The following is a 25,023-nucleotide window of genomic DNA, read 5'->3' on the forward strand; positions in this document are numbered from 1 at the left end:
TGCTGTCATGGGTTGATTTCCCTTGGAGAAGACACTGAAATGGGATTTGGGATGCAAGATATTTACTTGGTATCAACACCTGTGAAAGGGAGGGGAGGAAGCAGGACAAAGCAGAGGGAAACCAAGTTGAAACACAGGCCAACAGCTTTTGACCAGTTTGGCTGGGACTTCTGAAGCCTTGTCTATTTTAGTGTCCTCTGGGATGACCCAGCTAGGCCTTTATAACCCACCTTGCTTAGCCACTGGATGTGGGCTGCTTCCGGTCAGGCATGATCTTGAATGTGTGGCTCTCTGCAGCTGGGCAGCAAGCAGGTCCTTGGAATATGTATTTGTCTTCCATACTTGTCTTCTGACTTTAATAGACTCAGCCAACAGAAGGCAACCACAGGAGTTCAGAAAGTGAGAGGAACACAAGGTTGGAGTGTTGATTCCTCATGCTTCCTTCCTCACAGGCCATTTTTAGCAGCAGCTATGTTTCTTTACCAAAAGCCATGACTCTTGTGTCATTTCTCCCATGGCTACAGCTTGTACTGGGTTCCAGTAACAACTACCCCCCCCCCCCCCCCGCAACCTCATACCCCTCCAAGTCCAGGCAGTAGTAACAGCTCAATCTGTTGATGTTCTCTTGGTGCCTCACTATTCTTAGTTCCTTTAACTTTACTTCTGCCTCCTTAAGTAGTCCCTTTATTAACTACTCTTTAGTTAAATCCATGAAATGTACCCTATCTTTCCTGCTAGGATCTGATTGGACCAGTAATCAAGGAATTTTCTCCTCCATGCTGGTTTTCTTTGGTCCCAAATTCCTGTGTAGTACCTAAGATCTTCTGCAAATTAGATAGGAGTTTAGGAAAAACCTACTTTTAAAATCTATAGTGAGGTGTTTAATGCAGAGTAGCATGCAGTTTGTTTTGTTCTTTAATCTTGATAGGCTAAAAGTTGCTATTTATTGAGGGAGAAATGTAATATATACTTTGGATCTTCCCCAGAAACTGACCCTGAGATGAATGGTTTATTAAGGAAAAATTCCAAGGAGGATAATGAGGGAGTCTGGAAAGCAGGAGAGAGAAAGGGAATAAATCAAAGCAGGTATATGATTCAGGCAAAGTCCCACTGAGGGCAGGCTGCAGCCTGATCCTATAGGGGAACTCTGGGGCAAAAGCTAGGTCTAAGTTTTATGGGTGCAGAGATCTGAAAACCCAGCTCCTTTGCCTCAGGTAGGGACAGTCATTGGCTAAGGACTGCCCCCAGGGAGACAAACTCAGTTTCTTCTGGCTCTCTGCACCTGCAGATGAGGTGGTTCCAAGTTTGAGGGCAATCGTCCAAACAGGAGGTACAGACGCAGGCTATTGGAGGCAAAATCTCGAAGCTGGAGAGAGATGCACAGAAATGGTAAAAAGGAATTCGGGAGTACCACACTGAATAAACAATATATAGGCCAAAGTTTCTTTGTAAGAACTCTAGAACCCAGTTAAGAAGCTGAGCAACCAAGCTAAGAACAAAAAGCTATATTCCAAACAGTAGAAAACTGGATTTTGGGGGTGCCTGGATGGCTCAGTTAAACCTCTGACTTCAGCTCAGGTCATGATCTTGTGATCTGTGGGTTTGAGGCCTGCGTTGGGCCCTGTGTTGACAGCTCAAAGCCTGGAGCCTGCTTCAGTTTCTGTCCCTATCTGTCTGCCCCTCTCCTACTTATGCTCTCTTTCTCAAAATATTAAAAAAAAAATAAAACTGGCATTTTTGCTTGCCCTTGCTCCACCCCCTTTAGGAAATTGAGACAAAGCTGCCCCATTCTTGGTCCTTCCCCTGGGAGGGAAGGAAAAGACTTCAACTTGCTTACAATATTCTAGCTTGTCTGGGGGCTGCCTAAAGGATGGCTTTTTGTCTCAATTCAGAGCACTGATGGGAAGGGCAGCATAATTTGGCTATCTCGTTGCAGGTCCCTGAAAGCAGAGGGCAAGTACCACAATGTGAGAGCTGCAGCAGGGGGCTGAGGGCACAGGGACAGAAATACGATAGGACATCAAAGCCCCTGCTACGAAGCAGGGGTAAGATTTTAGGGAAGTTAAGACATTTAAAAGCAACCTGAACATAGGGAATTGGAGTAAGCACATAGGGCCAGGAAAGATACATCACCAAAATGATTGGAGAGAACCAATCTTTACACCTTTATGCGGGCTTCTTAAAATTTTTCCCCTGCAGAGAAGTCTGCAAAGAGAGGCAACACTTTTCAAATTCCCAGTTTTCAACAAGAGATCACAATGCGTATGAAGAAACAGGGAAACAGAGCCCATTTAAAGGAATAATAAAGCCCTAGAAATTGACTCTAAAGAAATGCAGTCCTCTGACTTGAGGACTTAAGATGGTTGTTTTAAAGTATTCTCATGAGCTAAAGAACACAGGCAACCAAACTCAATCCAGAAAATGATAGATGAATAAAATGAGAATATCAACAGATATTCTGGAGCTGAAAATATAGTATCTGAAGTGAAAAATTCATTAAAGGGGTTCAACATCCCATTAAACAGGCAGGAAAAAAAACAGTGAACTTAAAGGGATTTCAAATTATTCTTTTTGCTCTTCAAATTAAATAACATGAACAGAATCTGAGGGACTTATGATACAACACCAAATGGACCAATATATACATTATAGGAATCCCAGAAGAGAAAGGGACAGAGCTTTCTTGTAGTGATGGCTTAAAACTTCCCAAATTTGAGGAAAGAAATGGGTGTACAAATGCAAGATGCTCAAATTCCAAGTAGGATAAAAATCACAAAGGGGCGCCTGGGTGGCACGGTCGGTTGGGTGTCCGTCTTCGGCTCAGGTCACAATCTCGCGGTCTGTGAGTTCGAGCCCCGCGTCAGGCTCTGGGCTGATGGCTCAGAGCCTGGAGCCTGCTTCCGATTCTGTGTCTCCCTCTCTCTCTCTGCCCCTCCCCCGTTCATGCCCTGTCTGTCTCAAAAATAAATAAATGTTAAAAAAAAAAAGTAAAAAATCAGATAGACTCTCCACTGAGACATAATCAAACCGCCAAAAGTGGAAGACAAAGAATCTTAAAAGTGACTCCCCACATACAAGAGCTTCTTTATCACGGACTTCTCAGCAGAAAACTTATAGGCCAGAAGTCAATGGGTCAATGGGATGATTTATTCAAAGTGCTGAAAAAAAATTGAATACTTATCCAGAAAGTCTGTCCTCAAAAATGAGGAATACATTTTCAGATAAAAACAACAACAACAATAAACTTGAGGGAGTTCATGACTGGCCCCTATAGAAATGCTAAAGAGAGTCCTTCAAATTGAAAGGATGCTAGGCAGGAACTCAAAGCCCTATGAAAATATAAAGTTCTCTGGTAAAGGTAAATGTATGGACAAATATAAAAGCCTGTGCCATTTTAAATGTGGTTCATAACTCTTGTTTTATAAAATATAAGTGATGAAAGCATAAGAACTAAACCTATGTTAATTGGTATATAATCTAGAGGTCATTGTGATAGAAAATCAAGTATGGGAGATGGAACTGTGAAGTACTTTTTGTATTCCACTGAAGTTATCACTTAAAATCGATGGTTATAGTTTAGGGTGTTTTATATAATCCTGATAGTAGCCACAGAAGTATCTATATAAGTATACACAAAAAGAAATGAGAAAGGAATCAGAACATGTCACTACAAAAAATAAAATCAAAGGCACACAAAGGCAGGAAGGAAATGGAAGTCAGAAAAACTAAGACATACAGAAAATAAAATCCATAATTTAAGGGTAGATCAATTAAACTACTTGGTTGAAAGATTAGAATGAATAAAAACACAGGATCTGACTATATGCTGTCTACAAGTGACTCACTTTACCTTCACTTATTCCTTAATGTTCTTCCCTTTTTATATAGATTTGAGTTTGACCTATATTTTTCTTCTCTAAAGAACTTAAAGTCTTATGGTTTTCTATTTCAATTATACCTCAATAAAGCTAAAAAAAAAAAAAAAAGAAAGAAAGAAAGAAACCTTAGGAACTTTATGTAGTCTTTTTAAAGTTTAGAGAAATCTTTAATGATAGTGCTTCAATCTCCCAGGGCTATTCCTCTCACAGAGGTCTTATAAGGGGTCTCTGGGAAAGACTCCCCTCTACCATCCTTGCTATTTCCACAGCTGAATGCTGAGCTGCTTCTGTAGACCAACGCTCCTAGCTGGACTTGCCCAGGCCAGCCTCAGACTCAGTGGTAGGGCCTCTGGCAGAGGTCATTTCACTTGTCATCAGAGCGTCATCTTCACCTTCACCCAGCCCATGCAAGTCATATGGCTGGCTTTGCTTCCAGTACTTCAGGTTGGTCTCATCTGTGCCGTCTATTTCCAGACTCCTTCAGGATCACTGAGGGCCATCCAGGTACATGAAGAGCTTATATATTCCTGAAAATTCTGGGATGACAGAAGGGCAATGGTGATTTTTCCCCATCCCAGCCAACTCCTTGGACTGGGGTTCTAAACTTTGACTGTTAAGTCAGTTGAGAAAACTTTGGGATCTAAAGAACTTTTAACATTTCTTACAAAAAGGTAGGACTACTGGCAATGAATTCCCTTAACTTGTCAGACTCTTTCTTCCGCACTTCTGAGAGATACTTGGAGGGTACATGATTCTAGGTTGATAGGTTCTCTCAACACTAAATATTTCATTCCATTTTCTTCTTGCTTAAATAGTTTAAGGAAAAGTCAGGTGTAATTTTTTGTTGCTCTGTAAAGGTTTTTCCCCCCCTCCTTTGGCTTGAGGATTTATCTTTGATTTTTTGTAGTTTGTAAATATGCCTAAGTTTTGAGATTTCATTCTGCTTTGGGTTCAGAGGTTCTTGGATCTGTAGTTTGATGTCTGAAATTTAATTTGGGGGAAATTCTCAGTTATTGTTTTAAACATTTCTTCTGTTCCTTTTTCTTCTGATAGCCCCATTATACATATGTTGTAGTTCAACATTTCTTCTGTTCCTTTTTCTTCTAATAGCCCCATTATACATGTGTTGTAGTTTTGTCGTTGCCCCACAGTCCTTGGACTTTAAGTCTATGTTTGCTTTTTGGTTTAAAGATCATATTGATGTATTCTCTAGCTCAGATTCTTTCTTCAGCTGTATCTAGTCTAAGTAATCCCAAAGGTATTTTTCACTTGTTATTTTTTTATATCTCTAGCATTTCTTTTTTCTAACCTTTTTATTTTTGAGACAGAGACAGAGCATGAACAGGGGAGGGTCAGAGAGAGGGAGACACAGAATCCGAAACAGGCTCCAGGCTCTGAGCTGTCAGCACAGAGCCTGATGCGGGGCTCAAACTCAACAGACCGTGAGATCATGACCTGAGCCGAAGTCGGCCGCTTAACCGACTGAGCCACCCAGGCGCCCCATCTCCAGCATTTCTTTGTTTTCTAGCTCTGCTTACACTATTTGTCCTTGCATGCTACCTGATTTATTAGACCCTTAGCATATCAATCAGTTATTTTAGATACCCAGTCTGATATCCCCAGTTCAACAACCCTGTCATGTCTGGTTCTAATGCTTGCTCTGTTTCTTCAAACTGTTTTTCTTCCTTTCATAGGCCTTGTAATTTATTGAATTTTTAAAATATTTATTCTCAGAGGGAGCATGCAGGGGAGGGGCAGAGAGAGAATCCCAAGTGGCTCCATGCTGTCAGCATAGAGCCCGATATGGGGCTCCATCTCACAAACTATGAGATCATGATCTGAGCTGAAGTTGGATGCCCAACAAACTAAACCACCCAGGCCTCCCCCACTTTTTTTTTGAACAATTGAAGTATAGTTGACATATAACACATTAGTGTCAGGTGAACAAAACAAGGATTCAATATTTATATATATTGTGAAAGGATCACTGCAATTTTTTGATAGGAAGTACTGATGTACCGGGTAAAAAGCACAGTAAATAGGACTCTAGTAACATGGTAGTGAAATGTGGGGGAAGATGAGGGAATATTCTATAGTCCTATCATTAGGTCTAAGTCTTTTAGTGAACCTCTGGACAAGATTTCAAATGTTTCTCAGTTTTTCTCCACCCTTTGGTAGAACAGGTTGGAATGTGTGGAGTTGGAGATTTCCCTTCTCCAGGTCAGTTAGGTTCTGCTAGTACTCCAGAAGGCTAGGCTCTAGTTAACTAGTTTCCCCTGAGGGTAGGCCTTGCTAGTAAATAGAGTTCTCTGGCATGTTTCAAAAGGATGCCTCTTCCCCCTCTTCATACAGGAAACCCGAGGGAATTTGTCTTCAGTATTTCCTGTGGAAACCTGGTTGAATTCAGGAGGTAAATTTCATGGCAGTGTGCCCCTGTAGAGTTTAACTTTCAGAGTTGTGTGCACTAAGCCTCCAGAAATTGGTGAATTACAGTTCAGATTTTCCTATCCAGCACTGGTTCTTACAGTTTTTCTTGTATTGGCCCTGGTAAACCATGACAGCCTGTATTTTCCTGCTTTCTTCAATCTTGGGGCAATTTACCTTGTATCTTCCCCCCTCTTGTAGATCTAAGAGAAAATGTCAATTTTTCCCATCTGTTCAACTTTTCTTATAAGGACAGAGTAGTGACTTCTAAACTCCTGACATGTAGAACCTGAGACTCCTTTTAGATCTAGTACATGCACGGGTTAAAAGTGAAGGGATGGAAAAAGCTATTCCATCCAAATAGGAACAAAAGAGCAGGGAGACCTATAGTAATATCAGATAAGATAGTCTCACTGTTACAAGAAACCAACAACAGTGTATAATGAATGATAGAAAGGTCACTTCACTAACAATGATAAACTTACGCATCAAACATCAGAAATCCTAAATATATGAAGTAAACATGGACAGAATTGAAGGGAGAAATAGCTCTAGACTTCAATACCTCACTTCAATAATGGATAGAATAAGACCACAGTAAGGAAATAGAGTACTTGAACATTATAGACCAATTGTACCTAACAGACATCTATAGGGCACTATCCAAGAACACATTTTTCTCAAGCTCACATGGAACATAATCCATGATAGGCCATATGTTAGGCCACAAAAGACTTAATAAACTTGAAGAGATTGAAATGTTAAGATTTTCTAGTTTCATTCCCTTGTGATAACAGAAGGAAAACTTGAAAATCCAAAAACATGTGGAAGTTAGACAACACAATCTTAATAGATCAAAGAAATCACAAGGGAAGTTAGAAAATATCTGAAGACAAATGTGCGCCCAGAAAATATCTGGAAAAAATATATGCCCAGACTAATGAGATGTAGTGAAAGGAGTGATAAGGGAATTCATAGCTGTAAATATATTTTAAAAACATTTCAAAACAAACTCACAAGTTTAGCACAAGGAAGGAAATAATTTGTTTTCTTGTTCCTTAAGATTAAAGCAGAAATTGGGGTGCCTGAGTGGCTCAGTCAGCTGAGCATTCAATTCTTGATTTCAGCTCAGGCCATACATGATCTCATGGTTCATGGGTTTTAGCTCTGCACTGACAGCATGAAGTCTGCTTTGGATTCTCTCTCCCCTTCTCTCTCTACCCCTCCCCTGCTCTCTTGCTCTCAAAGTAAAAACAGAAATAAGTGAAAAAGAAAATAGAAAAGTCAATGTAACCAAAAGTTGGTTCTTTGAAATAGTCAATCTAATTAAAGGTTTGTCAATTTTGATTAAGCAAAAAGATTCAGCTAAAGTCAGAAATGGTTTTTGATGAAGTCGCAATAGTTTATGTTTGCTTTTGTTTCCCTTGCCTCGGAAGACACACCTAGAAAAACGTTGCTATGGCTGATGTCAGAGAAATTAATGCTTGTGCTCTTTTCTAGGATTTTTATCATTTCAGGTATCACATTTAGGCCCTTAATCTATTTTGAGTGAGTGAGTGAGTGAGTGTGTGTGTGTGTGTGACAGAGACAGAGAGAGACAGAGAGAGACAGAGAGAGACAGAGAGAGAGAGACAGAGAAGAAAGTGGTCCAGCCTTCCCAACGCCATTTGTTGAAGAGACTTTTTCCCATTGAATATCATTTCCTGTTTTGTCAAAGATTGACCATATAGTTGTAGGTTTATTTCTGGATTTTTGAGTCTGGTTTATTGATCTGTATTGGTTTTTGTGCCAATATCATACTGTTTTGATTACTACAGTTTTATAATATAACTTGAAGTCCGGAATTGTGATGCCACCAGCTTTTCCTTTTCAAGGTTGCTTTGGCTATTCAGGGTTTTTGTGGTTCCATACAAATTTTAGGATTGTTCTAGCTCAGAAAAATATAGTTGGTATTTTGATAGAGATTGCATTAAATGTGTAGATTGCTTTGGGTCGTACAGACATTAATATTTTTTCCAATTCTTGAGCATGAAATCTCTTCATTTGTGTTGTCTTCAATTTTTTTCATCAGTATTTTATAGTTTTCAGGGTACACATCTTTCACCCCTCTGATTAGATTTATTCCTAGCTTATATTATTGCTTTGGGTGCAACTGTCATTATTTTTCTCTTTCATGCTTTGTTATTGTTTAGAAATACAACAGATTTATGTACCTTGATTTTGTATCCTGTAACTTTACTGAATTTGTTTCAGTTTTAGCAGTTTTTGGTGGAATCTTTCTGCACAGTGATGGAAACAATCAACAAAACAAAGTCAATCTGTGGAATGGGAAAAGATATTTGCAAATAGCTTTCGTGATAAAGGATTAGTATCCAAAATATGTGATGAACTTACAAAAACTCAACACCCCAAAAATGAATAATTCAGTTAAAAATGGGCAGAAAACATGAATATACCTTTTTCCCAAGACAACATACAAATGGCCAACAGACACATGAAAAGATGCTCAACATCATTGATCATTAGGAAAATACAAAACTACACTTACATCTGTCAGAATGACAAAAGTCAATACAAGAAACGTGTTGGTAAGTGTGTGGAGAAAGGAGAATCCTCTTGCACTGTTGGTGGGAATGAAAACTGGTACATCCACTCTGGAAAATAGTAGGGAGTTTTCTCAAAAAGTTACAAATAGAACTACCCTACAATCCAGCAATTGCACTGCTAGGTATTTACCTAAAGAATACAAATATGCTAATCCAAAGGGATACATGCATCCCCATGTCTATAACAGCATTATCAACAATAGCCAAGTTATGGAAACAGCTCAAGTATCCATCAACTGGTGAATGGATAAAGATGCAGTATATATATGTACAATGGAATATTATTCAGCAAGAATTAAATTTTTCCATTTGCAATGACATGGATGGAACTAGAGAGTACTAAATGAAAGTCAGAAAGACAAATACCATGATTTCACTCATGTGGAATTCAAGAAACAAAACAGATGAGTAAAGGGACAAAAGACAAACCAAGAAATAGATTCTTTTAGTTAAGAGAACTGATGGCTACCAGAAGGGAGTGGGTAGGAGGACAGGTTAAATAGGTGAATGGGGGTTAAGGAGTACACCTGTTGTGATGAGCACTGTATGGAAGTAGTGAATTCCTATGTTGTACACCTGAAACTAATTTTAAACTGTTGACTGGAATTTAATAACTTTAAAACTCAGAACTAGAAGAGGGGATATTATAATCTTTACACCTGTAAGATTGTTTGGAAAAATATGACGGTTGTATACTGAATAGATAACCTAAATAAAATAGGTAAAGCTACTAGAAACAACCACCAAAACTAAATCATGGAGAAATAGAAAATCTGATTAGACTTATGAATTATAAGGAGATGGAGTCAGTAATCAAAAACCTCTCAAAGAAAATCCCAGAACCAGATGTCTTCAGTGGTGAATTCTACCAAACATTTAAAGAAATATTGACACCAATACTCCTCACAGTCTTCCAAAACAATTGAAGAGAAGAGATAATGCCCACACTCATTCTAGGGGGCCAGCATTACCTTGGTTTCAAAACCATATAAAGATACTGCAAAGAAACTACAGACCAATATGATGAAAATTGATGTAAAAATCCTTAGAATATTAGCAAGTAATTCAACACCACATTAAAAGAATTTTATGCTATGATCAAGCAGGATTTATTCTTGGAGTTCGAGGATGGTTCAGCATCTTAAAAATCATACTACATTAACAGGATGAAAGTGGAGAAATTACACAATCATTGACTGATGCAAACAAGTTGACACTATTCAATACCCTCTCATGATAAAAACACACCAGAAATAAATGGGAACTGTCAACATAATGAAAGCTACATACTCCATTGTGGAAAAACTGAAAGCTTTTCCTTTAAAATTAGGAACAGGGGCACCTGGGTGGCTCAGTAGGTTAGCTCACAGTCTTGAGATCAAGCCCTGCATGCGACTCTGCACTGGGTGTGGAGCCTACTTAAGATTCTTTCTCTCCTGCTCTCTGACCTTCCCCCACTCATGTGTGTTCTCAAAATAGAATTAGAAATAACAAAAGCACAATTAGGAACAGAAGGATGCCTGCACTTGCCACTTCCCATTTATCATACTGGAAATCTTAGAGCGATTAAGAAAGAAAAAATGTCAAAGGCATCCAAATTGGAAGTAGTAAAATTATCTGTTAGCAAATAATCATGTATGTAGAAAATCTTAAAGATTCCACACAAAAACATGATAGAATAGTAAAGTTGTAGGATATAAAAAGATAAAAAGATAAAAAGTCAGTTGTATTTCTATGTATAAACAATTTGAGAAAGAAAACAATCCCACTTACAATAGCATCAAGAATAAAATACATAGAAACATGAAGCAAGAGATTTGTATACTAAAACAAAATGAAAGACAAAAATAAGACCTCACATTCATAAATTAGAAGACATTATATTCATAATTTGATGTACAGGTTTCATGCAATCCCTATCTCAATGGTGTTTTTATAGAAATAAAATACTTAAAACTTCATATGAAATGTTAAAGGACTCTGAATTGCCAAAACCACTTGAAAAAGAACAAGTCAGAGTGAGACAAATACCAGATGATTTCACTCCTATGTGGAATTTAATAAGCAAAAAGATGAAACATTCTTAAATACAGAACTGGTGGTTGTCAGAGGGGAAATGGGTAGGGAGATGGGTGAAATAAAGGAGATTAGAAGTACACTTATCTGGAGCACTGAGAAATGTATAGGATTGTTGAATCATTATATACCTGAGACTAATACTGTATGTTAATTATACTTGAATAAGAAATTTTTGAAAACAAATTTGGAGGTCTTACACTTCCTAGTTTCAAAACATTACAAAGCCACAGTAAGATACTGGCATAAAGAGCCCTACAGACCAATAGAGAGCCCAGAAATAAACCTTCACATATATGGTCAAATGATTTTTTGGCAACCGTGTCAAAAACCATTCAATGGAGTTAAGAACGGTTTCTTCAAATGTACTGGAAAAACTGGATATCCACATGCAAATGAGTGTAGTTGGAACCTTTCCTTACAGCATAAATAACTCAAAATGAATCAAAGACCTAAACATCCTCAGAGCTAAAACTGTAAAACTCAGGGGAAAACATAAGGGGAAAGCTTTGTAACACTGGATTTGGTAATGATTTATTGTAGAGGACAAAAGCAAAAATAGAGAAGTTGAACTACTAAATTTAAGACTTGTATGGAAAAGACTCAAACTCAGTGAAGAGGTGACTTCACTGAGGAAGAAAGGGAGAAAGTATTTTCCAAGTCCTTTATTTAATAAGGGGCTAATATCCAGAATACATAAAGAACAACAAAAACAGACAACCCAGTTATCAAATGGGCAAAGGACTTGAATAGATATTTCTTCAAAGATAATATACAAACGGCCAACAACCCATGAAAAGATGCTTAACATCACTAATCATTAAGGAAATTCAACTCAAACCCACAATAAGATCATTTTACACCTATTAGGATGGTTACTAGCAAAACAAAACCCAGAAAACAAATGATGGTGAGGATGTGAAGAAATTGGAACCCTTGTGCATTGTTCGTGGAAGTGTAAAGTGGCATAGTCACTACAGGAAACAGTATAGTGGTTCTTCAAAAAATTAAAGATAGAGTTACCATATGATTCAGCAATTCACTTCTGGGTATATACCCTCAACAGTTGAAATCAGGATTTTGGAGAGCTATTTGTATACCCATGTTCAAAGTAGCATTATTTATAATAGTCAAAAGGTAGAAGCAACCCAAGTACCCAATAGATGAATGACTCAGCATAATGTGGCATATATACACAATGGAATCTTGTTCAGCCTTAAAGGAAATTGACAAGTGACAAGTGACAAGTTCACAAGCTTCAACATGTCAAAATTTGAGTACACTAAGTGAAATAAGTTAGTCACAAAAAGATGATTCTAGTTGAGGCACCTAGAATACTCAAAATCATGGAGACAGGAAGAATAGTGGTTACAAGAGGCAAAGAGAAAAGGAATGGGGAGTGGTGTGGTCATTTAACAGGTATAGAATGTTTTGCAAAATGAAGAGTTCTGGAGATTATATTCATTGTTGTGAAACCACATATGGAACTGTACACTTAATGGCTAAGATGGTAAGTTTTATATTATGTATTTTTGCTATAGTTAATAAAAGGAATGGAGAATCTGGGTGGAGCACTGAGTGTCCACCATACTTAAGAATTTTTCCTATAAAGAGTCTTGTGAAAGGCATTTTGTGATTTTGTAGTTAACAATTTAGGATAGTCACCTGTTGCCCTGGGCTTTACTTGTAACAGGACTTTCTGCAAAGGGCCACTTTTATTTTGGTGTGCAGAATTGGGACATAAAGTCTGAGAACATATCTTTGGAAGTCCCTGGGCTTCTCAATGTCCCTATTGCTCCTTCCCTAGATTAGAAGGAGGGTCTTGGAAAAGTACAATGAGGTCTCTGAAATAGGATCTCCCAGGGTATGAGGGAATTTCAGATTGATAGTCTGGGATCAGACTAACATTTGACTGGTGCTGGATGCTCCCTCGATACATCCCTTGTGTTTTAGAAACAATGGTTGAACACAGGAATGAGTTTTCAAGAACCTGTAACTTTGGTAATAGAACAGGATCCCATTGCAGCATTGACTGGATTTGGAACAGAATCATCCTCAAGAGCTCCACCCTGTGGAAATAACTAGCAGGAACAAACAGGACTGACCTTCCTTCATAGGGCTACACTTATTCCCAGAGCTCTCAATTAACTTTGGAGCCAGCCTCAAGAGGTAGACATTAGAGTTCCTGAACAAAAATGAGTATTAGAGGGAACTCTAAACCAGTCATATATTTTAGTGACCCAAGCAAATAAAATACAGGATAAATATATTTTCAGTGATTAGTATTCTAATCCGTTCCACCACAGGTTGATCAGACAAGCTTAACTCCAGCACTGAAAGATACTAAGCCCCTTCCTGTTGGAGTCCAGGCACCACTCTGACACCCCCATAAAAACATTTTCCACAACTATCACCAAGCTCTAGCACATCATGTTCCCCTGGATTCTCTGCCCATCAACCTTTGAGCCCATACCTACTAGCCTCGTTCCCCTTCCATGTAACTTGAGTTCTAGCAGAGCCTCTGTAGTTAAACCTTTTTAAACTTGTATCTGGCCATGGCTCCAGCTCAGGACAGCTTGGATACCTATTCCATCTTGCTCTAAGTTTTAACCCCTGCCTCTTCTCCCTCTACTCCCTGACATTTACATTGAGTTATTTACCATTATTTACCTGAGATGGTATCATGCTACATTGGTGGTGGTTCTTGAGATAAAAGAATTAGATAATGGTTAAAGAGGGCCCAATGGTTTGAGACAACTAAAGGGAATCAGAATAGGTCACCCCCAAAACATGCCAGTTGACATACTGATAGTGGAGCTGAAGGCACTTGAGAAAAAGCAGATACAGGAAGGGCAGACCTCCCCCTTTCTATTTAAAAGCAGGGCATGAGGTTACCTGTGAGAAAGGTACCTTCTGCTCCAGGAAGCAGAGAAGGTTCTTACCACCAGAGACAGGCAGTCAACATCGAGAAGAATCTGTACAAACCAACCCACTAAAGTAACCTTTACTTTTCATTAGTTTCCTCCATGTATATTCCAATCACTCTCCTACAGTTTACTGCCCCTAACCCAAGCCCTGCTTTCCTTTGCCTTGTCTCCACGGTTTATTAATTTTGTTAAGATAGTATATAAGGCCCCTCTGCTTCTTTGCATTTCTTATGATGTCCCTCATGTACATTTAAGCATTATCAAATAAAGTTTATGTGCTTTGCTCCTGTTAATCTGTCTTTTGCCAGTTTAATCATCAAGCCCAGTCACAGAACCTAAAGTGAAAGGGACAAATCCTTCCTCCTCTTCACAATCTTGGGCATGCCTCTTATGAACTGCTGCTTATAACCAGGATCTAGGGCAAGTCAACTGATGACCCTCATATTTCTCACCTGAAGACCTGCCTCAGTGTTGCAGCAGATTGAAAGAATCCTTATCAAGGAGGTCGTACTGTCAGGTAATCATAGCACAGCCCCCAAAGACAACCTGGGTACTAGAGGTCCTGGAGTCTCTTCAAAAGGAAGAGAATCTAACACAGCTTTAAGAGCAAAGTATGTGTTGTGACGGAGTAAAATCCCAAAAAGTAAACTGAAATCTTTTATGCAGGGAGACGTCTTAAGCGTTCTCCCCACTGATGCCCTTCACCATCCCCCACAGGAGGCAGAGCTCTAAACTCTGCTCAGCCTCCAGAATCACTCCCACTCATACCAGGATGTTTTTCCCTTTTTAACTTCTGCAATAATTTTCCTCTCCTGGCAGTAAAGTGACTCTTTCTATTACAAACACAACTTCCCCACTTCTCATGTTTTCCTCTAACTGATTACCTGAATCTGAATGAGTCTCAGGAGCTTGAGAGATGGCAGAGATGCCGGAGGAAGGGGAGGAGGCAGAGAACCCTCTTACATTCATCATTTGACCCTATTACACTAGTGACTGTTTGTTAAAAGTTAGCCATGTGTCATGCAGTATGCTGCCAGGACTGTGGGTTATGAAGAACATATGGCATATGCCTGGATATCAGAATTTTCCCTCAAGAACTCATCCCTCAGCAAAGACGGTCTGATTATGAGGCTTTACACTGACTTTGAGCTTTGCAATGGAGTTCACAAAGACTCATGTTTGGTGCAGTCTCACAGTGGTTTTATTTTGAATACAAAGTGTGGGGTGCATCAATCACAATACTCCAATCAATACTGGTTCAGAACTGTGCTACAGGCCACTTGATGGAATTAGCAAAGGGAGTAGTTGTGTATACACAGTGATACCAGTTAGTTGTTCCTCTGGGTATACCCCACATCCTCACAACCAAATTTTAGATGTCAATTATAAACAAGCCTTTTAGAGATCCCTTTTAAAAGCATCAGAGAAAGTTACACTATTAAATCTCTGATCATTGAAAGACTAAGGGAAAAGGCTGATTGCATTATGTAAAGGAGTCCTTGTGACCTGGCATCAAATTTCCTGAAGCTGTGTCTGTTCCACATATCGTTATGTGAGCACGAGCTCTGGAAGACTTGGATGACTCGGTATGTTGCTAGTGATCACAACACTAAGGTTATTAAAGCTACATATGAGGAGTGAATTGTTATGTAACAGGACTAGAAAAAGCAACAGTTTAAAAAATGTTTGAGGATTTGAAATATATATAGTATCTGATAGTTTTCTTTCAGCTTCAAGTATTTGTATATTCAAGTGTCCAGAGAACATTTGCATCTTCTCAGTGGAGGGTGGGAGTGCCTTACATTCATTACTATTCTCTATTTGTGTATTTAGGGTACTAGCGTGCCTGTATGGAGCCCAGAGCCTTACTCTGCCACTCCTTTGGTTGTGCAATCCATTGGCTACCCCAACTGTAGTTTGTTTTCACAAACGAGTTAATTCTCTGAGGGAGAGCAAAGTAAATATCCTAAAATTAACATCCACCCCTCCTTAATTCTCATTACATATAGTGGCTATTGCAACATTTTTGTTTCTCTCCACAAACCTTCTAATGCCCCTGGCTTCCAGCACATGTGTCTGCCCCTAGCCTCTGAATTCCCTCAGCTCTCCCACGCCTCTCGAGACTACTTAGGATCTTCCACTCCATATAGTTTCTTTACTTATCAGGAAATGGCATTTTCTGAGCTAGAAAGCTAATCCTTCCTCATGTTTCCTAAATCCCAGGTTTTCCCTTATTTCTGACTTACTCCATTATTTCTTCTCCTGCACCTTCAACTTTTCTTCCAATGTTTCTTTCCCTTAGTGTAATAATCCTGTCACCTGCATTAAAAAAAAAAAAAAAAAGGAAAAAATTCTCAATTTGTTTCCTAAACTGAATTCCTCACAGATCAGTTCCCTAAAATATTCATTGTATCAGGAGTCTCCAAATTGAGGTGGATATACCCACAACCTATCCCAGTAAACCTATTGGGGCATACAGATTCTCACACGGATGTCTAAATTCTGATAAGGATAATGGATACATAGGTTGATCTCTATTCATCTGTGAATTGGTCAGAGGGTACCTGGGACACAAGAGGGAACTCCCCAATCTGGAGATGCTGACCAAGGCTCCCTCATGCATGGCTCATCCATCAATCCACTTAGGGCAAAACATCACTGAGCAATGGAAATTATTTAAGTCAATCCTCACAACATGGGCAGCATGGGATTCAGATTGCTACAATTTTAGATTTAAGAGATGGATACAAGCACCTAAGAGCATAAAAGCTGATAATTTCTACTACTACGAATTAGTAACCATGTTAGGAGTATAATCAGTTCAATAAATCTGCCAAAAGAATTAAAGTTACCAGGACTATTAAGGTAATATTCGTCAGTAATAGAAAAGTCCCATTTCCTAAGTATATACAGTGACTTGATAGGTTAATGTTATTTTTGAAGTCTTGCTGATCCTGATAGATTTATACTAAGCATGCAGAACATAGGGAACTTGCACTGATAGCAGTGCTCTGTAGAGTTATGTAATGCTTCCAGTACTCAAGATTTCACTAAATTTAGCCATCAATGTTTAAGAGTGAAAGCTAAAAATCCATTTATCACTGGGGAAACACTTGACTCTTCCTACCATTATAGAAATTGCTAGAATACCCCAAAACAATAGAATAAGCCAAATGTATTTTGTTATCACCAAATACTATTGGCAGATGCACAGAAAATACTGCAGATTTGAAAAAGCAAGGTTTAGAACAAATTACATAGCGTGGGAGAGGTTGCTATACTGTTGGATGAAAGTATAAATGTTTTGAACATGTCTCAGATTGTGGTATCTGCCAGGTTCTATTTCAAAAATGATATATACCTAAAATTACTTTTGTAAGCCACATTCAACGTTAAATGACCCCTTCATAGAAAATAAGTAAGCTTACAGATATTACACCACGTGCAATGCATCCATCACATCATTACAGACGGAGTTACCAGGAGGAAGTTGAAAACAATGTACATAGTGCTAAGAGGTCACTGGTGGAACTAATTTCATGAAAACAAGACTTAAAGCATAGTCAACTCTTTAGGATACTTTGCCCTATGAACCAAATGTCTTAGTATGAGAAAATTAATCACTCCTTATCTCAAATAGGAAAGGATGTACTTAAAAAGAAGTTATGCATTTGTCTGAAAACCTTTATATGTTCACCATTTGCAGACCTTGACAGGAGGTAAAAGTGGAGTTATAGCAATGATACAGGGACAACCTCTTTTGAAGAAATTCATGTTATGCACAGAGTATTTTAAAAGCACATTTTGACATTTTTCCCAGTATAAAGTCTCAACAATGGAAACAAGTTATCTGAAGTCTCTTGAGCCTGCAGATGAAATCTGGAAGAGTTCAACAGATTAAAAGATTATGTTTTCAAACAGTTTCAGCAGGTTTGGGCTAACTGGTTAGATGTAGAAATCCAACACCTTCCAATTAGTTTGCAACAATTGCCATGGAGGATGGGAGTTTTCCACAAATGACAAAAAAAGTTTTGCATAATTGAAAAGAGAACTAAACACCGCGTTTCATAATAAACCACCAACGGTGTAGTTCCTTCATTTGGAGCTACCAATCTTTGTAAAGTATCTTTCTCAGCTATGACAATCCTTAAAAATCAACAATCAAAACAAAGCTAAACCTAGATCCTGAGAATGCTGTATCAAAGGGTGTTAAAAAAAAAAAAAGCTTTTGCAAATAGAGTACTTATATTCACATCACTGACAAATTAATATTTTCATAGTGAAGAGGCCTTGTATTAAAAAATGTTATGATTTTGAGTGTCTACAAATGTACATACTACAACAGTGTATACATATGGTAGAAGTACACAGACATACCACTGTCCTTGGTCCAGAGCACAATCCATTTGTATGTTGCAGCCTTTTATCAATTTCATTCCAGAACTAGACTACAGCTAATGATTTCCCCAATTATTCACAGCCTACCTTGTTTGGTTTTTGCTATGTTTGATACCATTTTTCTAATCTTTTTTGAAAACTCTTTTGCCTTGACTTCTGTGGCAAAATTTCTTCTTTCCGTCACTATTAACCCTTGAAGTCCCCCTAAAGTCACCTTATTCTACTTGTCCCTTAAAAGTTGGCATTGCCTAGGGACTCAGTTATGTTTATTTCTCTATATACTCCCCTGGAATGGGTTGAAAATGTTTGTGTGCCACTTCGAATGCTGACCTCACCTATCCTTTAAGCCATTGCAACAGACACCAGTTTCACCTGAGAGCAACCCAATATCATGTCACCCACCTGGCATCTGGTCCTGGAGCTTCTAACACTATCACATAGATGGCTGTGAAAATCTGCTCAGCACTTATGCACATGTGACCCAGAAAAGCATGGAGTTATACTTGGCAATATTTGATCAATAGGGACCATGAAACCTCCTGGATAAATTTTTCTTTCTTCCCCTGGTAGTCAGTGGATGAAGCAATTGGTCATCCGTAGAGATGACCAGCTCAATGCATCTTTGTGGTCTCTCATTTCTCACTAACTTTGGGACTCATCCTCAGCTTGGGTGTCCCCCAAAACAGGGTCCAAGAGAAAAACACGGGGTAAGCTCAATCACTAACCATCTCATGCTTTCTCATCTGCAGGTCCCCTATTCAACCCAGGGTTCTGTCAAGTCTAGTTTCCAATGTCTTTCTATCTGGATGACCTGTAGGAGTCAAGCTCCAACAGAATGAAAGTTCTTCCTCTCACCTTGCCTCTTGTTTTGGTAAGAGGCACCATCATCTGAGTTAAGCACTTCTGAAGGTCTTGGGATCTTTAAGATGACCATTTTCTCAAACCCTCAACAGGTCACTAATGAACGTTGTATAGAATTGGTTAGAGGTACATTTCTTCCAACTACTGAAGCCTTGGAATCCTAACGAAAAACCTAATCATTGTGTCATTTCCAACTTTGTTCCCCTACCCCTGCAATTTAGCTACTGTTTTAGTTGAAATATTTATGACCTATGCAATTTTAAAGACTTCGTAAACATCTATGTTTATAAACAATTCATCTCAAAAAATTAAGTTTCACCAATACCCTTGAAACCTCTATTTTCCACCAAGATCCAAATCCAAACCCATTTAGATTCTTTCTACGGTTCCTTAAAACTGGATCATCTGCTCTGTGAATGGTTCCAGAATCTAGATTTGCAGATTTTATTCCCATGGTGTCATTTGTGTTCTGTCCCTTCTGTCTTCTATAAATTGAAAGCTAGATCTAGGCACTTCAGATTCAAATTTGTATTTTAGCAAGAACAGTAAAATAGGGGGTAGTTTTAGACCATGTATTCCAGGACAGAGCCTGAAGCAATTTTTCTTTTCTGATACTTCATTGTAATGAAGTACCATCCTAAGAATAGGAGGGAAAGGGTGGAGGGGGGAGGGGGGGGGGGAGAGGGGAAGATGGCAAAAGGGCAAAGTATTTGAGTTGGTCATTGCTTCCTAAAAAGCTGATTTCTCAGTCTGCCTGAAAGTCTTTATAGAGTTCAAGGAAGTTATTTTCCCTACAAGTCCTCTAAAGTGATGGAGAATATTCACCAGCTACTTTCTCTGTCAAAATTGCCCCAGGGACTATTAATTCCCCTGCACATCAGATGTGCATTGAGAGGTTCTCCAATGGTCTCACACCCCAAGTGAGTCACAGTAAGGCAAGGCTACGAGCAACCTGAAGACTCACAATGCAGCCTTCACAAATCTTGTTTTGTGGCAATAGCTGAGGCAGCAGCTACCTTTCTTTCCAGACTGCAGGAAAAGTACTAATCAGTGTTAAAGAGCCACTGGAACCAGACTCAGGTCAGGTGAAGGAGTTCAGAATGGCACGTGTCTAAATCCAGAAATGCCATACTGTGAACTTCAATCAGAAGGCACTAGTATCTTGTTGGGTCTTTCTAACGAGGATTCTTTTCTAGAATCATTTTATGGCACAAGATTTTGTTAAATCCTTCATTGTAAGTTTTGTCAATGCTGACTATCTTATACTTTTCACATTGATCTCAGCTTTCCCAGACATCAGGGCACCCAATTGATAGTTGCTCAACTTTGGGTGCTCCTGGCCAAAAGCTGGGTACTCTAGTTCCTACTATTAGAAACCGTCCAGGCCACCTACCAGCTCAACCCACTCTAGTGATCAGAATGGCCTGATGTAGTCAGGCTAAAGAATTCTGCTAACACTGGGCCCTGTAGTGAGCCCATACACTAAGGTAGGAATAGGACTCCTACTGGGTGAGGAGAAATCAACCTTGGTATGATCCAAGGTCATACCAAATAACAAGATGGCAGCCTCATATTTACCAGGCCGCACAAAAGATGGACAGCTATAAGTTGACAGCCTTGGTAATGTAGGGGAGACCAGGCCCCACTTGTCAGGAAGGTAGGCAATTAGAAGTACAAGCACATGGGCAAAGCTGCTGTGATCTACATATATTTCAGCCTATTCACATGACATCAGCTCCCTTCTACCTGCCACTATGGCAACCTAGCCTCACCAACATAGCTGTTTCCACATGCTGCCCAGCCTGTAATTGGAATCTGCCAGTTCACCAGCCCTTCAGGGTCTGCACCAGAGCCTCACCACCCAATGTAAAGTTCTTCCCGGGGCAGCACACTGAGTAAATAAGGGGAGTAGGGTAATTTCATTTTAAAGTACAATATGGGACACTGATGGGCAACTCACACCGGAGCACCTCATCACATTGGTGAAGCTTTCTCAAGCATGCTTCAATTGGACTTCTCCATTTGTTTAATCTGCATCCTCCTGTTCCTTTCACAGATGCTGGTCCCTATTAAATTTTATACCCCAAATTGTATTGGCATCTGTTTCAGAAGGACCAATTTGCAATAGGTCACAACTGATATTCCTTGCCTACCACCCATTCTAGATTTCCCTTGTTCTCAGATGCTACTCCCCTACGGATTACCTAGGCCTTCATTCCTGACTGGTCTAGCCTTCAGCCTCTCAGCTACTTAAATTCATGGTTGTCCATAGCTCTGGAAACACCAAGAGATGCTCAGTAATTCCCACATATGTCCCCACCCCCCATCATTATCTAATAGTAGCCTTAGCTCCTTACCACAGCCAAAGTTATAAGTAATTTTCTTCTTGTATCCTTGATGGGAAAAGTCCACTTTTCTACTGAAAAATATCAAACTCCCAACAAAACATAAGATTGTGTCAGGGGAAAGAAATTTGTAAGTGGGTCTTGAGAGTGGCCATTCCTACCTCTACCCTTTGGTGGCAGAACATGAAAGTCTTCTATTGGTGGCATCAAGAAGTGCTGTCAGCACAGATAGATACTCATCTATCAGAATGGCAGAGTGTCATGTGCACCAAAGCTGATGTGCCAACTCTAGATAAGAGGCCATACTCAGGTCATGCCAGCAGCCTCTAGGTGATGTAATATACAATAGCAGTTTGTGTTCCTTTTTGTGTCTAATGTTGGGCTTGTTCATTATCTTCCATGAGTCCATGCAATTGCTGCAGGTACCATACACAGCACTGAGTGGGGATATAATTGAGGAGAACTATTGACTCCCACATCCTTTAAGACTTCAAGGGAACAGTAGAACCTACCATTTTAGTATACATTCCAACATACAGTATTTCAGTTTTCTGTTTTGGACAGGGTCTAGTTTCACAGGCTTCCCCCTTGAAGGGTTAGGGTTGAAAGGTGGGTCTTTCTTGCCTGTAGAACGTTAGTCCACATACAGGAAGTAACATGGTTTTACCAACTGCCAGGTGGGCCCAACCTTTACAGGCTTTCAAGTGTAATGGGAAAGGACCACAAAGAGGATCAGAGAAACACTGGACTGAGAAAGACCAACTTGGGTGGGGGCTAACTACCCTCTTATACCTTTTAATAGAAAAGTCATGAGTGTTTCGGGCCCCTCCTATCAGTGACCTATCTAACCCTGTATCCAACAACTTCTGATAGGTCTGAGTAGTTTCATTACCATGAGGTGGAGTTCCTCAAATTATGTGAGCATAGATGCTTTCAGGGAAGGACTTGGGGAGTCACTACTGTATACTTGCCATGCTATTATGGGGTCTTCCTTCAAGGGGATTTAGCCAGTACTAGCTAAGGTGTGAGTACTGGGCAAGTGATAGTGGACTTTATACTGGGGCAACTAGTCTTAATCTTCTGCTCATCCACTCTTGATCCTTTTTGGTTATGTAAATCAAGTGATACTTCTGTTGGCTGCCCATCTTTATTAACCCCATAGATCCTTGTCTAGTAGCCTTATGGATCAGGGTTTCTCCTTGCCACTCTGGATTCATGTTTTTTTTTATGGCAACCCTTAGAAACAATGTGGATGTGATTACATGCTGCCGCCAGGCCTCTGCTTTTCCGAATCCTACCACCCCCACAGACACAAAGGAACCTAGCTCTATATATGCCCTGCCACCAAATTTGGCTTACAGAGGACCTCCATAACACCGCGTCTCATGGTGGCTTGTGTCATCCTCACTAGTGTTCCTTTAGTTCTAGAGAAAGGAGTGACTACTGGGGAATCCCAGGGAACAGACAGCACTTGACTTCTCTAACCAAATATTCAAGACATTCAGGCCACCTACCTCATAGGCTTTACAACATAGCCCCCAGAATAGTAAAAGTATATGAGGGATTTTCCAACTATACCTTCACATTTAGTCATCATGGACTGGGCAACCATGGAGTGGTTCCTTCCCGAGACTTAAGTCCTCAGACCAGGAGGATTTGCCTAACTTGCCCCATACATCCTTAGTCTAGTTGTAAATTCTTGAACATTTTTCAATCCTTCATATCACTAACATGTACAACCCTTTCTCCAACACTTTCTGAAGGATCTTAGTATTTTTTTCCTCTGTATATAGTTCCTCAGATCATAGAAAGGGGAGGGACTTTGGAAAATCACTACTCTATGTACTTGCTATAATATTACAGGCTCTTCCCTTAAGAGGAGTTAGCTAGGATTGGCTTAGGTACGAGAACTAAGATAGTTCCTTCATGTTGGGGCAGCTGGTTAAGTCCTTTCACCTGCTGTTGGTTGATTGCCTTTGACATGTCAAGCAATACCTTGGTGGCTGCCAATCTTTTGCATTAGATCTGTCATGGTCTAATTGCTTTGTGGATCGAGACTTATACTTGCTATTCTGGCTTTATGTAGATGTGATTAAGTGCTACTGCCTGACTTCTGCTATTTCTGAATCCTATTATTCTCATGGACACTAGTGAGCCCAGTTCAATATAAGCCTATGGAACTACCAATCTAGGCCTGTAGATGATAGTTACCCCTGCTTCTCAGTGAGGCTGTGCCTTCTATCACTAGTGTAGAACATTTGTTTTAGGGAAAAGACCCCCCCCCCACCTCAGGGCACCCCAGGAACATTCTGGTATCTTGTTAAATCTTATAGCAGGCTCACCTCTGAGCCCTTTTCAAAACCTTGCCAATGTAACTACCATCTCCTCCTTATTTGCTCTATGTTAGTGGCTTTCAAACTTGGCTGCAATCAAAAATCACCTGGGGAGTTCTAAAAACACTGATGCTTATGCCTTATGTATTGAGATTGATCCATTTGTAAGAGATTATGGGAACATTAAGAGTCAAGAGTAAAAAAAGTCTCCCTACAGGATTTGAATGTACAGCAAAGTTTGAAGACAGCTGCTATAGGCCATTTTCCACCTCCCCACCCTTATCCAGAGCTTCTGATCACTATACCAGCAGCATATTAAGACTGGCTCCATGTCTGTTAGGACAGTAGTTAGTCCTGTGAGGGCACCTCACAATCAACTCTCCGTATCTGGCCTTCTATACTCTCTGCTCCAGCACCTTTAAAAATCCATTCAATAGTCTGTTGTCTGAGTTCCTACTGACAGAGTAGCGAGGTCCTATAGATCCTTTGGTGAATAATCCTTTGTCTCAACACTGCCCCACTTGGGCCATGCTGGACTTGACACTAGTAATCGGGTTAGAAGCTGTGAGAGATGTGGGGTATCTCTTACAGGGATTAAGTATCAGCTACTGCAAGATGTGCCTCAGATGAAGCTTTTGCATTATCCTTCAGCAAAGGGAGAGAGGCCCAGAGGATTAAGGGAAATGAGTAGTTCAAGGATGTGAAGTGCATCTGCCCAGATGTCCTTATACCAGTATCCTAGCTCCTTCACCAGGACCTGACTTTAGTATACCAGAGGTGAGAGTCTAGCATCCCTTGTAACCTGCTATTGTCCTGATCATATGCTGGGGCCTGATTCTTAGCTACGTGTGTACTTCAGCTATAGGAGATGAGAGTTTTTAGATGATGCCATAGTTTGTAGTTAGCTGAGCTGAACTGAGCTTCCCTTTTTTTTTTTTTCTTTTCCCAGTGCTACTATGGTCATGAACAACCAACTTCTCAATCCTGGTAATCACTATTGCCTTCCTCTCTCTCAAATGCTAGAGAAATTATACAAGCCAGTATACCTTTTGGATCTCTAGGTCATCTGCATTCACCACAGATGAGAAGTCTGAGAACCTCTGTATTATAACATCATACTTACTAAAACTCAGCATCAGGATCCCCTGAAATGCTAGTCAAGCATAAAGGCCAAG

At 39.7% G+C, this 25,023-nt stretch overlaps 1 long non-coding RNA gene across 1 annotated transcript; it reads right to left on the minus strand.

Annotated features, from left to right (window-relative positions):
• Positions 1–595: 595 nt before the first annotated feature.
• On the minus strand, positions 596–19,855 carry LOC123385356. Its single transcript, XR_006597733.1, has 2 exons — positions 16,158–19,855; positions 596–1,366 (listed from the first exon to the last, which is right to left on the minus strand). It is a non-coding gene; the product is annotated as an uncharacterized LOC123385356 (long non-coding RNA).
• Positions 19,856–25,023: the final 5,168 nt, after the last annotated feature.

Source organism: Felis catus, chromosome B2 (genome assembly GCF_018350175.1).
Source record: "Felis catus isolate Fca126 chromosome B2, F.catus_Fca126_mat1.0, whole genome shotgun sequence".
In the NCBI taxonomy this organism is placed as follows: Eukaryota; Metazoa; Chordata; class Mammalia; order Carnivora; family Felidae; genus Felis; species Felis catus.